This window comes from Anomalospiza imberbis, chromosome 8 (assembly GCF_031753505.1).
Source record: "Anomalospiza imberbis isolate Cuckoo-Finch-1a 21T00152 chromosome 8, ASM3175350v1, whole genome shotgun sequence".
NCBI lineage: Eukaryota > Metazoa > Chordata > Aves > Passeriformes > Viduidae > Anomalospiza > Anomalospiza imberbis.
Window position 1 is genome coordinate 28,995,220 of NC_089688.1, and position 8,988 is coordinate 29,004,207.

An 8,988-nucleotide genomic window follows, 5' to 3' on the forward strand; every position below is an offset into this window, starting at 1 on the left:
CTCCCCGATCTCACCCTCTCTGCCTCCCTCGACGTCCCCCCGAGCCCGGCTCGCCCGCGGCGTTCGGCGCTCCCGGCGGCGGATGCTGCGGGCTGGGGACGGCGCAGCACCTTCACCCCACAGCTGCTGCAGCGGGCAGCGCAGGGGGTGAGAGGCAGCACGACATCCCAGGGGGTGCATCCTTTCCCTCTGGCTTTCAGGGATCCTTAGAAACCTTGTTGCTCGGGCATGGCAGTGAGTTTTTAGCGGAGCTGCCACAAGCGCCTCTCCTTTGGGCAGGGTGAGGGTCTTTCCCTCACCTCTCAGGTCAGCTTCTGCAGGTCTCTGGTTGCTGGGAATGTCTAAATGCAGGAAAAGCCTCTTTCTTCCCATTACATGCACACTAGGGGTGGGGGAAGGAGGCTGTTCCAGAAGGGATGAAGCCAAGGGATCCAGCAGAAGGTCAAGAAGAACATTTGCCCCAGTCAGTCCTCACTCCCAGCAATGAGAGTACCATGCTACTCTCTGCTTGACTGGGGAAGTAGATTTGCTGCCTCATTCCTTGTAGTAGAAGCAGCCCCCTGAATCCCCTCCAGCCCAGCTCGTCTCTTCCCTAGCAGAGCTCCTGGGCTCAATAATTGTGTTCCCATTGGTCACAACCATCTGAGAAGTGAAGAGTTTCCTTCACACCTTCATGGGGGCACTGTCAAGGTTCAGTGGCAGCTTGGAGGAGATGGAACCCTCTTGTCCCCAAGCAGGAGGACACAGAGACGCAAGCAGAGCCACAGGCAGGCCTTCCCCATGGCTTGAAGACTGTGCCCTCTTAGCTGACCCATCTGGGCTCTGCAAGCAAACAGCACTTTTCCTCCCAGCAGGGAGCAGCACCCTGCCTTGCACATCTCAGTGTGGAAATGTGTGTGTGTGTGTGACCCTGTCCCCCATTCCACCCCCATCCCAGTTGTTGGAATGTTGTAATGTCTTTCAATCCTTTTTCAATCCTTTTACTCACTTGCCCAGGCCAAGACTGTAAGCTCAGATGCTGTTTCAAGGGGAGGAAGCAGGCTTCACCTTCCACCCCCAGCACCTTTACCCTAGTGATTTTCCCTGTAGGATTCAGGGGAAAGGATCAATGGGAAGAGTGCTACCTGCTGGAGCTGTCCATTGTTTGGATGTCTGTATCCCAAATTCCTGTCAAAGTGCTCATGGGCAGAGACCTCAGCAGAAAATCTCTAGGAGACCTTCCCTTCAGGAAGGGCAGCTCCCTCCCTTCCTCCCCCAGGGGATTCTGAGTGACAAGGATGAAAGGAGAAATTGGGTTAATTCCCCAACACCACCTGTCAATATATCCACAACCCCTCCCTAGCCCTTCCCACTGCTGTGACATGGTGATGCTTCACTGCCTGGAGCTGTGTCTGGCTCAGGGAGGAGCTCTCCAAGACTTAGTGGCAATCCCGGGTGTGCATCTGATGATTTCCATGCCCAGCAGTCAAGCCACAGTTGGCCACCTCAGCAGGTCAGTGACAAGCCTGGCTAGAAGCCTGTGCTGGATGCTTGGAGCTTAAAAGAAGACTTGAAGAAAAAAAAAGGTTGTGAGGGAAGTATGGTTTATGGACTCAGGCAATCACCCATCATGGTAGTTTATTACTCAAAACTTCTCTGCTCTTACAGGTGAGGGGAGATGCTGCAGGTACACTCTCAGCTCGGAGCTGTGGAGACTTTTCAGCCACACAAAATGCAGCAGTTCCTGGGAACCAGTGCTGCTCACACCACTTGGCTTGGGCTTCTCTGCTTTCCTCGCATTTAACATTCAGGAAGAAAAGGGCTTGGAAGGGCAGAAAACATTGCATGAAAAGAAGAGAAGGAACTAAAAGAATTGTTTGTGTAAGAGGGAATGGTTAAGGTGCCATTCCCAGAAGACCTTGGGTAACTTCCAAAGAGCAGAGAAACCAAACCCAACTGCCTTTCCCCTCCTCCCAAAACACCTGGGAATCCTCACCAACGTTACTTAACAGAAAATTTCATCCTAACCCCAGCCCTACTGAGTCCACAGGTACCAAGGCATTATATGCTTTGGTCGTGGCTCTTCCTGGTGTTAAGCATTCGTTCCTAAACATATCCAAAGGAATACAGATGAGGAAAAAAGAGCTTGATCACAAGCAAGCTAAGCTCCACCTGCTCTATTAGGCACACCAGTGTTTTTTGCTAAGCATCAACAGGTTAAGAAATAAAATGCAGGCTTTAGAGAACTGTATTTAGATTTACAAACAACATTGTAACTGGATCAACAGGCTATAATTAGAATTTAATAATCCAAATGGAGGAGTAATATGCCCGCTGCTTGAAAAATTGGAGCCTTTCTTTTGCAGTTCTGAATATTCAGCTCTGCAGATTGGACTCCAACTTGCTTGACACAATTACTGTCCTAGTGAGGTGAACACGTTACAAATAAGAACAATAAGATCAACAATAGTTTAAGTCTAATACCATAAACAAAGGAAATAATCAGAACACCTCTTGCCCCAGTGCAATCTGCACAACTGGGATGGCAAATTAGCATGGTTATTAGAAAAAATACACAAGGAAATGCTATATTTTGTGGACTTTTGGAAAGGCTTTAAGGCTGAAAAATATGTTACAGCAATCCCATCAGGTGCATTGATGACTTTTAGATTCAGTCTTTGCATTTACTTCTAAAGTCTACATGGGCCAGGGGTGACACAGAATAATTGATGAATGGGGAAAAAAAGACCTGGGTAAGCCAGATTTCCCTCTCATTACACTCAAAGTATTTAGCCCGAGGTGTGTAATTAAGCAAAGTTTTATCCAAGGGACTCAACACATGTGTGACAAAACAGAGACAGTCCCCAGCCTGTGTTGGTGTCACAACAGCCTCTGGCAGGACTCAGGCACAAAGCAGACCCCTGGCCAAGCTCCTGCCAGGGACTGACTGCTCAGTGCTGCAGCTCAGGCCAGTTTTCAGTCCCAGACATTTAAAGATCTCCCCTCTCATTTTGCTTGCTAAGAAGGCATCTAAAATGATCACCCACCTGGCTTAAGGTAAGACTTCTTTCCAGTCATTGGCCAAGCTGGCATAAGGCAGGCCTGCTTCCAAAGAGAGATGCTGTGGTGCTGCCATCTGTGGCATCCATGGTTTCCTGAGAGCATCTGGCATCTCCACTGAATGAAATCTGAACGAAATAGTGGCTCAAGGGAAAGGGAGTACAAGCACCTCTGATCCCTGGGCAAGAGAAGGGACTGCAGAAAGAAAGTATTACTTAGAAAAAGTTTTTCTCCTCCACAGTTTTTACCACAGTGACAGATATATTTACCCATTTATTTAGATTAGGTTGAGAATCCCGTTTTAAAACTCATGCCAAAATCCCAAGAGTAGCTAATGAAATATTGCATTCATGTAAAAACAAACCATGCATTACTAACTTTCATTTTACATAGTTTCATTTCCATAGGGCAGGAATAATCTGGAAAGGGATTTGTCCCAGAAGGTGATAGGAAGGATAGCCTAAGTCAAAAATTTAGTTGAGAGGATGAGATCAGATAATCTCTAAGGAGACCCTTGTCAGAAAGGATACATATTCTCTAGTCTATTTTAAAATTGTTGATTTCTGTACATGCCCTGACTAATAGTTGTCTTCTTGTAAGGGCTTGATGTTTGCCAAGAAAGTAATGACATTGTGGAGTGTTTAAAGAGACTTCAAAGTGACAGATTATGCATATCCAGTGAGCTAGAGGTGACTAAACCAGACACAGTATGAGGATGAATGTCACCCATTGGTAGGGCTCTGAGCCATTCAGGTGTCTAATGAACACCCAAATTATCCCTGGGTGCTGGCATGAGCCTTCAGTCTGCTGGGCTGGCTTGAAGATGTGTAAAAATCAGCTGATGGGAGGACACACAGCTCCCTGTTGAGGGTGTTTCTGAAGGAAATCAGGTGTGTTGCCTGAGACATTGATAGTTTTGAAACAGGCCCAGGAGCTGTCATTTTGGTTGGGGCTGTGGGAGTTGGAGGGGACCAGCTGAGTCTGTTTAGCTGCTGCCTCCTGGGGCAGCAAGGACTGCACCAGTTCTCATGCATCTTTTGGGACAGAGCCATGCTCCAATTTAGGGACCTTGTAATGCAGATTCCTTGGAGCTTGTCATCGTTGCATGTGCAGAGCTGAAACCTTCTCCCCCAGAGGTGGCTGGGGTTCCACTCTTGTGTGCCCAGGCAAGGCTGGAACAGCAGCTGCCACTCCTTTCCCTGCTGAAACAGCAGCATGAGTGGAGAGGTTCTCCAGCACTGCACAGCTCTGTGTGACAGGGAGGCAGCCTGGGGGAACATCACATGTGACACTGGGGAAATCTGGTGAGGAGGATGCGAAAGGAGCTGCTCTTAAGCTTGGCAAGGGAGGTAGAGCTTGTAGGCTCTCATGATGTCTCTGCTCCCCTGTCATCTCATACTAGTTTAGAGATCAGGCAGGACTGATGAGATCTAGGTGATATTTGGGGGAGGGCTAATGTTATAACAAACTCCAGGTTTTTATGGTTAAAATGACACTCCTCAAACTAGCTGCATAGCTGCAGGCTATTCCCCATAGCTATACTTGCAAAATTCTGGAGATTTCCTTTCTTGCTCTCCTCCCATTGCCTGCAAAACCAGGGGCTGCTCTTTGGTGTGCTGCAAACAAGAGTTCTAAGAAAAGGAGCCAGGGTGCCCAGGAGAGCAATGGTGAGCACACAAGTGGCACAGTGTCTCCAGTTTACCTCACAATAACCAGGCAGCTGCCTGTCCCCTTGTTTCAGTTTGCAGCAGCTGGAAATGGACTGAAGAACATCCATCCGGTCAACTGACTCAGCATTGACAGATCTTTCAGTGGTAATCCATAAAACAATGTGTCAGGGAGGTCACAAGTGATTATGTTTGTGTGTATTTGGTGTCAAGAATTCACCAGCATATTCATAAAGGTGCACTGACAGCATAGAATCTTAAAATCATACAATGGCCTGGGGTTGGAAGGGACCTTATAGACCAGCAAAGTTGAAAACCCTGCCATGGACAGGGACATCCTTCACTACACCAGGTTGCTCAGAGCTCCATCCAATGTGGCCTTGAACTTTTCCAGGGATGGGGCATCCACAGCTTTCCCGGGAAACCCGTTCTGGTGCATCACCTCAGAGTAGCGATTTCCCCCCAAATATTTAATCTTAACTTTCCCGGGAAACCCGTTCTGGTGCATCACCTCAGAGTAGCGATTTCCCCCCAAATATTTAATCTTTAAATATTTAATATTTAAAGATTAAATATTAAATTAAAAGGGATGGGGCATCCCCAACTTTCCCGGGAAACCCGTTCTGGTGCATCACCTCAGAGTAGCGATTTCCTCCCAAATATTTAATCTTTCCTGGGAAACCCGTTCTGGTGCATCACCTCAGAGTAGCGATTTCCCCCCAAATATTTAATCTTTAAATATTTAATATTTAAAGATTAAATATTAAATTAAAAGGGATGGGGCATCCACAACTTTCCCGGGAAAGCCGTTCTGGTGCATCACCTCAGAGTAGCGATTTCCCCCCAAATATTTAATCTTAACTTTCCTGGGAAACCCGTTCTGGTGCATCACCTCAGAGTAGCGATTTCCCCCCAAATATTTAATCTTTAAATATTTAATATTTAAAGATTAAATATTAAATTAAAAGGGATGGGGCATCCCCAACTTTCCCGGGAAACCCGTTCTGGTGCATCACCTCAGAGTAGCGATTTCCCCCCAGATATTTAATGTAAACCTACTCTCTTTCACTTTGGAGCCATCCTGCCTTGTCCTGTCACTCCCTGCTCTTGAAAAAAAACCCCTCATCCCTCTTGCGTTTCCTGGCTGTCTTTTCCAGGGAGTTTGGCCCACGGCGATGACATGCTCCAGAGGCCGAGCCGGCTGCTGGATGTCCCTGGGGTGTCCTGGCCGCCGTGGCAGACGCTGCCCGGAGCCCCGGCTCGGGGCTGCCCGAGCCCCGGCGGGACGCGGGCGCTGCCCGGCCCGCGGCCTTCGAGCTCTCTCTGGCGGCAGCGCGGCGGAACTGGCGGCGGGCCGGAGCAGGAGCATCCATCCCTCCGCCCTCCTTCTCCGGCTCCCGTGGCGAATTCCAGCCATGTCCCCTGGGAAACTGTGCTGAAGGCGGATAAAGGGCACCCCGCACACGTTTGCCGGCAGGTGCCACCCCTCGATGAGCTCCTGTTTCTTTCAAGGGCTTGGAAATTATTTCCTTGCCACAGAAATACCGTCTTCGGCTCAGGAAGTCCACGAACTGCAAATTGCTTGAGGGTAAGAGACTATTCTGGGAAAATACCACTCCAGCTTGCCTTGCACTGCTGCCCTTTCCCGGGCAGCTGCTGCAGGAGTAGGACTGGCTGGATCCTGCTCTGCCCTGCTGTGGCTGTTCCATGCGCCTGGGGTAGGGCAGACGGCACTGACATTTGGGTCTTTGGGGATCACTTTGCAACAGGGTTCTGTGAAAAAAGATGTGTTTTTTTTTTTTGCCAAGGTGCATCTCTTAGAATCATAGAACGGTTTAGGTTGAAAAGGACCTTAAAGATCATCTGCTTGCAACTTCCCTGCCATGGGGAGGAACACCTTCCACTAGACCAGATTGCTCAAAGCCACATCCAGCCTGGTCTTGAATACTTCCATGGATGGGGCATCCACAGCCTGCTTCAGTGCCTAACTACCCTCAGAGTAAAACAATTCACCCTAATATATGACCTAAACTCACCCTTCTTCAGCTTAAAGTAATTCTCCCATATCCTATCTTCACACAGGGTGTTTTGGGCTGCTTACCCTCTGGCTATGTCACAATTCACTCCCTTTTGGGATCTAGAAGAGCTGTGTGCAGAAATCTGCTATAGCCCAAGAAAGCTAGAATGTCTAGAGTGGCTTATTTTTTCATATCCATTAAACTGTGTTGCATGAGTTTAAAAGAAAGCAGAATCTGACCAAATTCTGCTACAATTCAGCTATAAAAAGGCATTAAGTTGAATATTTAATTGGTGTAAATAGCACATTTCTGCTATTAGCATTGGACTGCCGACAACCTCAGTTTCAAATTAATGAACAAAAATTCCGGTCATTTCTGAAGGCAGAGAAAGATTCAAATCTACAAAGGACACTTCCCAAGATACTTTTGCTTATGTAAACATCTGATTACAAGGAAGAAGAGATGTTCTATGTACTGTTGGAACGAAATTTCAGCAAGGACGGCTTCTCTGTCCTTTGGCAAACCTCTTGTGCATTTGGGAACAAATCTCAGTTATGTCCTGAGCTCCTAGATCTGAGATGCCTCATCCAGCCTGCAGCAATTTGACCAGCAACACTGAAGCCAATCTGTTAGCTTGGTGAGCTCTAGAGCAGTGATTTTGCTGACAAAGAGCAGGAGATTTGTGCTGGGCACATCTTGCCAATGCAGTTATGGCATCAATATTTTGTTGAGGGGCCCCTGGTCTGACAGAGTTTACTGAAGCAGTTACTGTGTGTTTCCAGCTGGGAGCCACAACATGTGGAAAGGAGATGACGGGGTTTGTGCCCTTGCTCTGTGCTGTGCCTTCTCAGCCAGAGAAGCTGACCTGCAAATGTAATGTGATGTGGGTCTGTTTAGGGGCAAGCATTTCACACAGCTGTTAAGGATGGCCTTCTAACAAATTATTCAGCATGGTGATCAGATATTTCCTCTGGAAAGAAAGAAAGCAAAAGAAAATCATGGCACATGGGCTGAGAAATCCTGGCAGGTTTGGTGTGACACCCAACAGCTGAAGTGAGCTGATGCCATGGGATTGTTGGGTAGAGATAAGAGCTGAGCAACAACTCTTGAAGAATGTGCAAGAGGACAGCATAGAGTGGCCACCACTGCAGTTCTCCTTCCATCAGCAGTTAGGCTGGAAGAATAAGGAAATGCAGCAATGTCCATAAGGCATCTTGTCCAGAGTCTTCATCTTGCTCCATGCTGAGGACTGCTGGCAGCTCCATTGTTTGGGGACCCTTGTTTTCCAGCCAGGCCCCTGGATGTGGACACACCCTTTGGCTGAGATCTGGCTGCTGTGCTCTGTCCCCCCCTTCCCTCCTGTTGCACGAAGAGGGCAGTGATGGAGCCAAGGCTCTGGCTGCTGTAGGACTCAGGAGGCTGAGCTTCTCCTCAGGACCAGCACTGCCAGCCCTCGTTCCTTCATGGGGGCATGCAGCCACCTCCAGCCCTGCCTGCTTCCTCCTCTGTGTGTGAACCACCTTCAGGGCTCATCTGAAATCTCCTGTATCTCTCAGCTGCTCAACATTTCATTTCTGATGTGTTTCTGATGTCTTTTTGTTTAGACAAATAACAAATCCCTAAAAGCTGTACCCTCAAGCCCCATCTCTCTGAATATGATGCAACCAGCTGGCCTTGGCTGCCTGGTGGGATTCAAACATTAACCCTTGCTGAACTTGCATTCATACTGCAGCTGAGCTGCCCATCCACACATCTCAAATTCCCAAGTGAGCCTGGAGAAAGCCAGTGCCATTGAGATGGCTTTTTCCAGCAGTCTGGGTGCCAGGCAGCCTTGGGAAGAGCCCTCAGTCCCTGGGCAAATCTGCAGGGTTCATTGCACTCGGGGCCTGTGGCCCAGATGGCTCCTTTAGAAATGCTAAAGGATTTTTCCTTGTGGAGAAAAGTGTAAGAAGAGACTTCATTCCACATGCAATTTTTATAAGCTATTCCTCTGAAATGGTGGGCAATTTTGCATGCATTTTTTCCCAACCCAAAATATTTTGAAGGAGGAGCTTTCATAGCGTGGCCTTACTCATCAACCCAGGCAGGATCACATCACTGAGGAATTATGTCTTAAACTAATTAAACAGGTGAAGCTACAAGGCCCCAGAACCTGAAAGTGTGTCCCCCACTAAGGTGGCAAAATGTTGTTTACTGATTCACTAAAAAGCATCTAAGTACTATTCCCATGACAGCTAAAACATTTAAATGGCCAGCATTAGAAA

The 8,988-nt window shown here is 48.0% G+C and overlaps 1 long non-coding RNA gene across 1 annotated transcript; it reads left to right on the plus strand.

Moving 5' to 3' along the window:
- Window positions 1-1,190: 1,190 nt before the first annotated feature.
- Window positions 1,191-1,914, plus strand: LOC137478585 (uncharacterized). The gene is made up of 2 exons (XR_011001678.1): window positions 1,191-1,492; window positions 1,648-1,914. It is a non-coding gene; the product is annotated as an uncharacterized lncRNA (long non-coding RNA).
- Window positions 1,915-8,988: the final 7,074 nt, after the last annotated feature.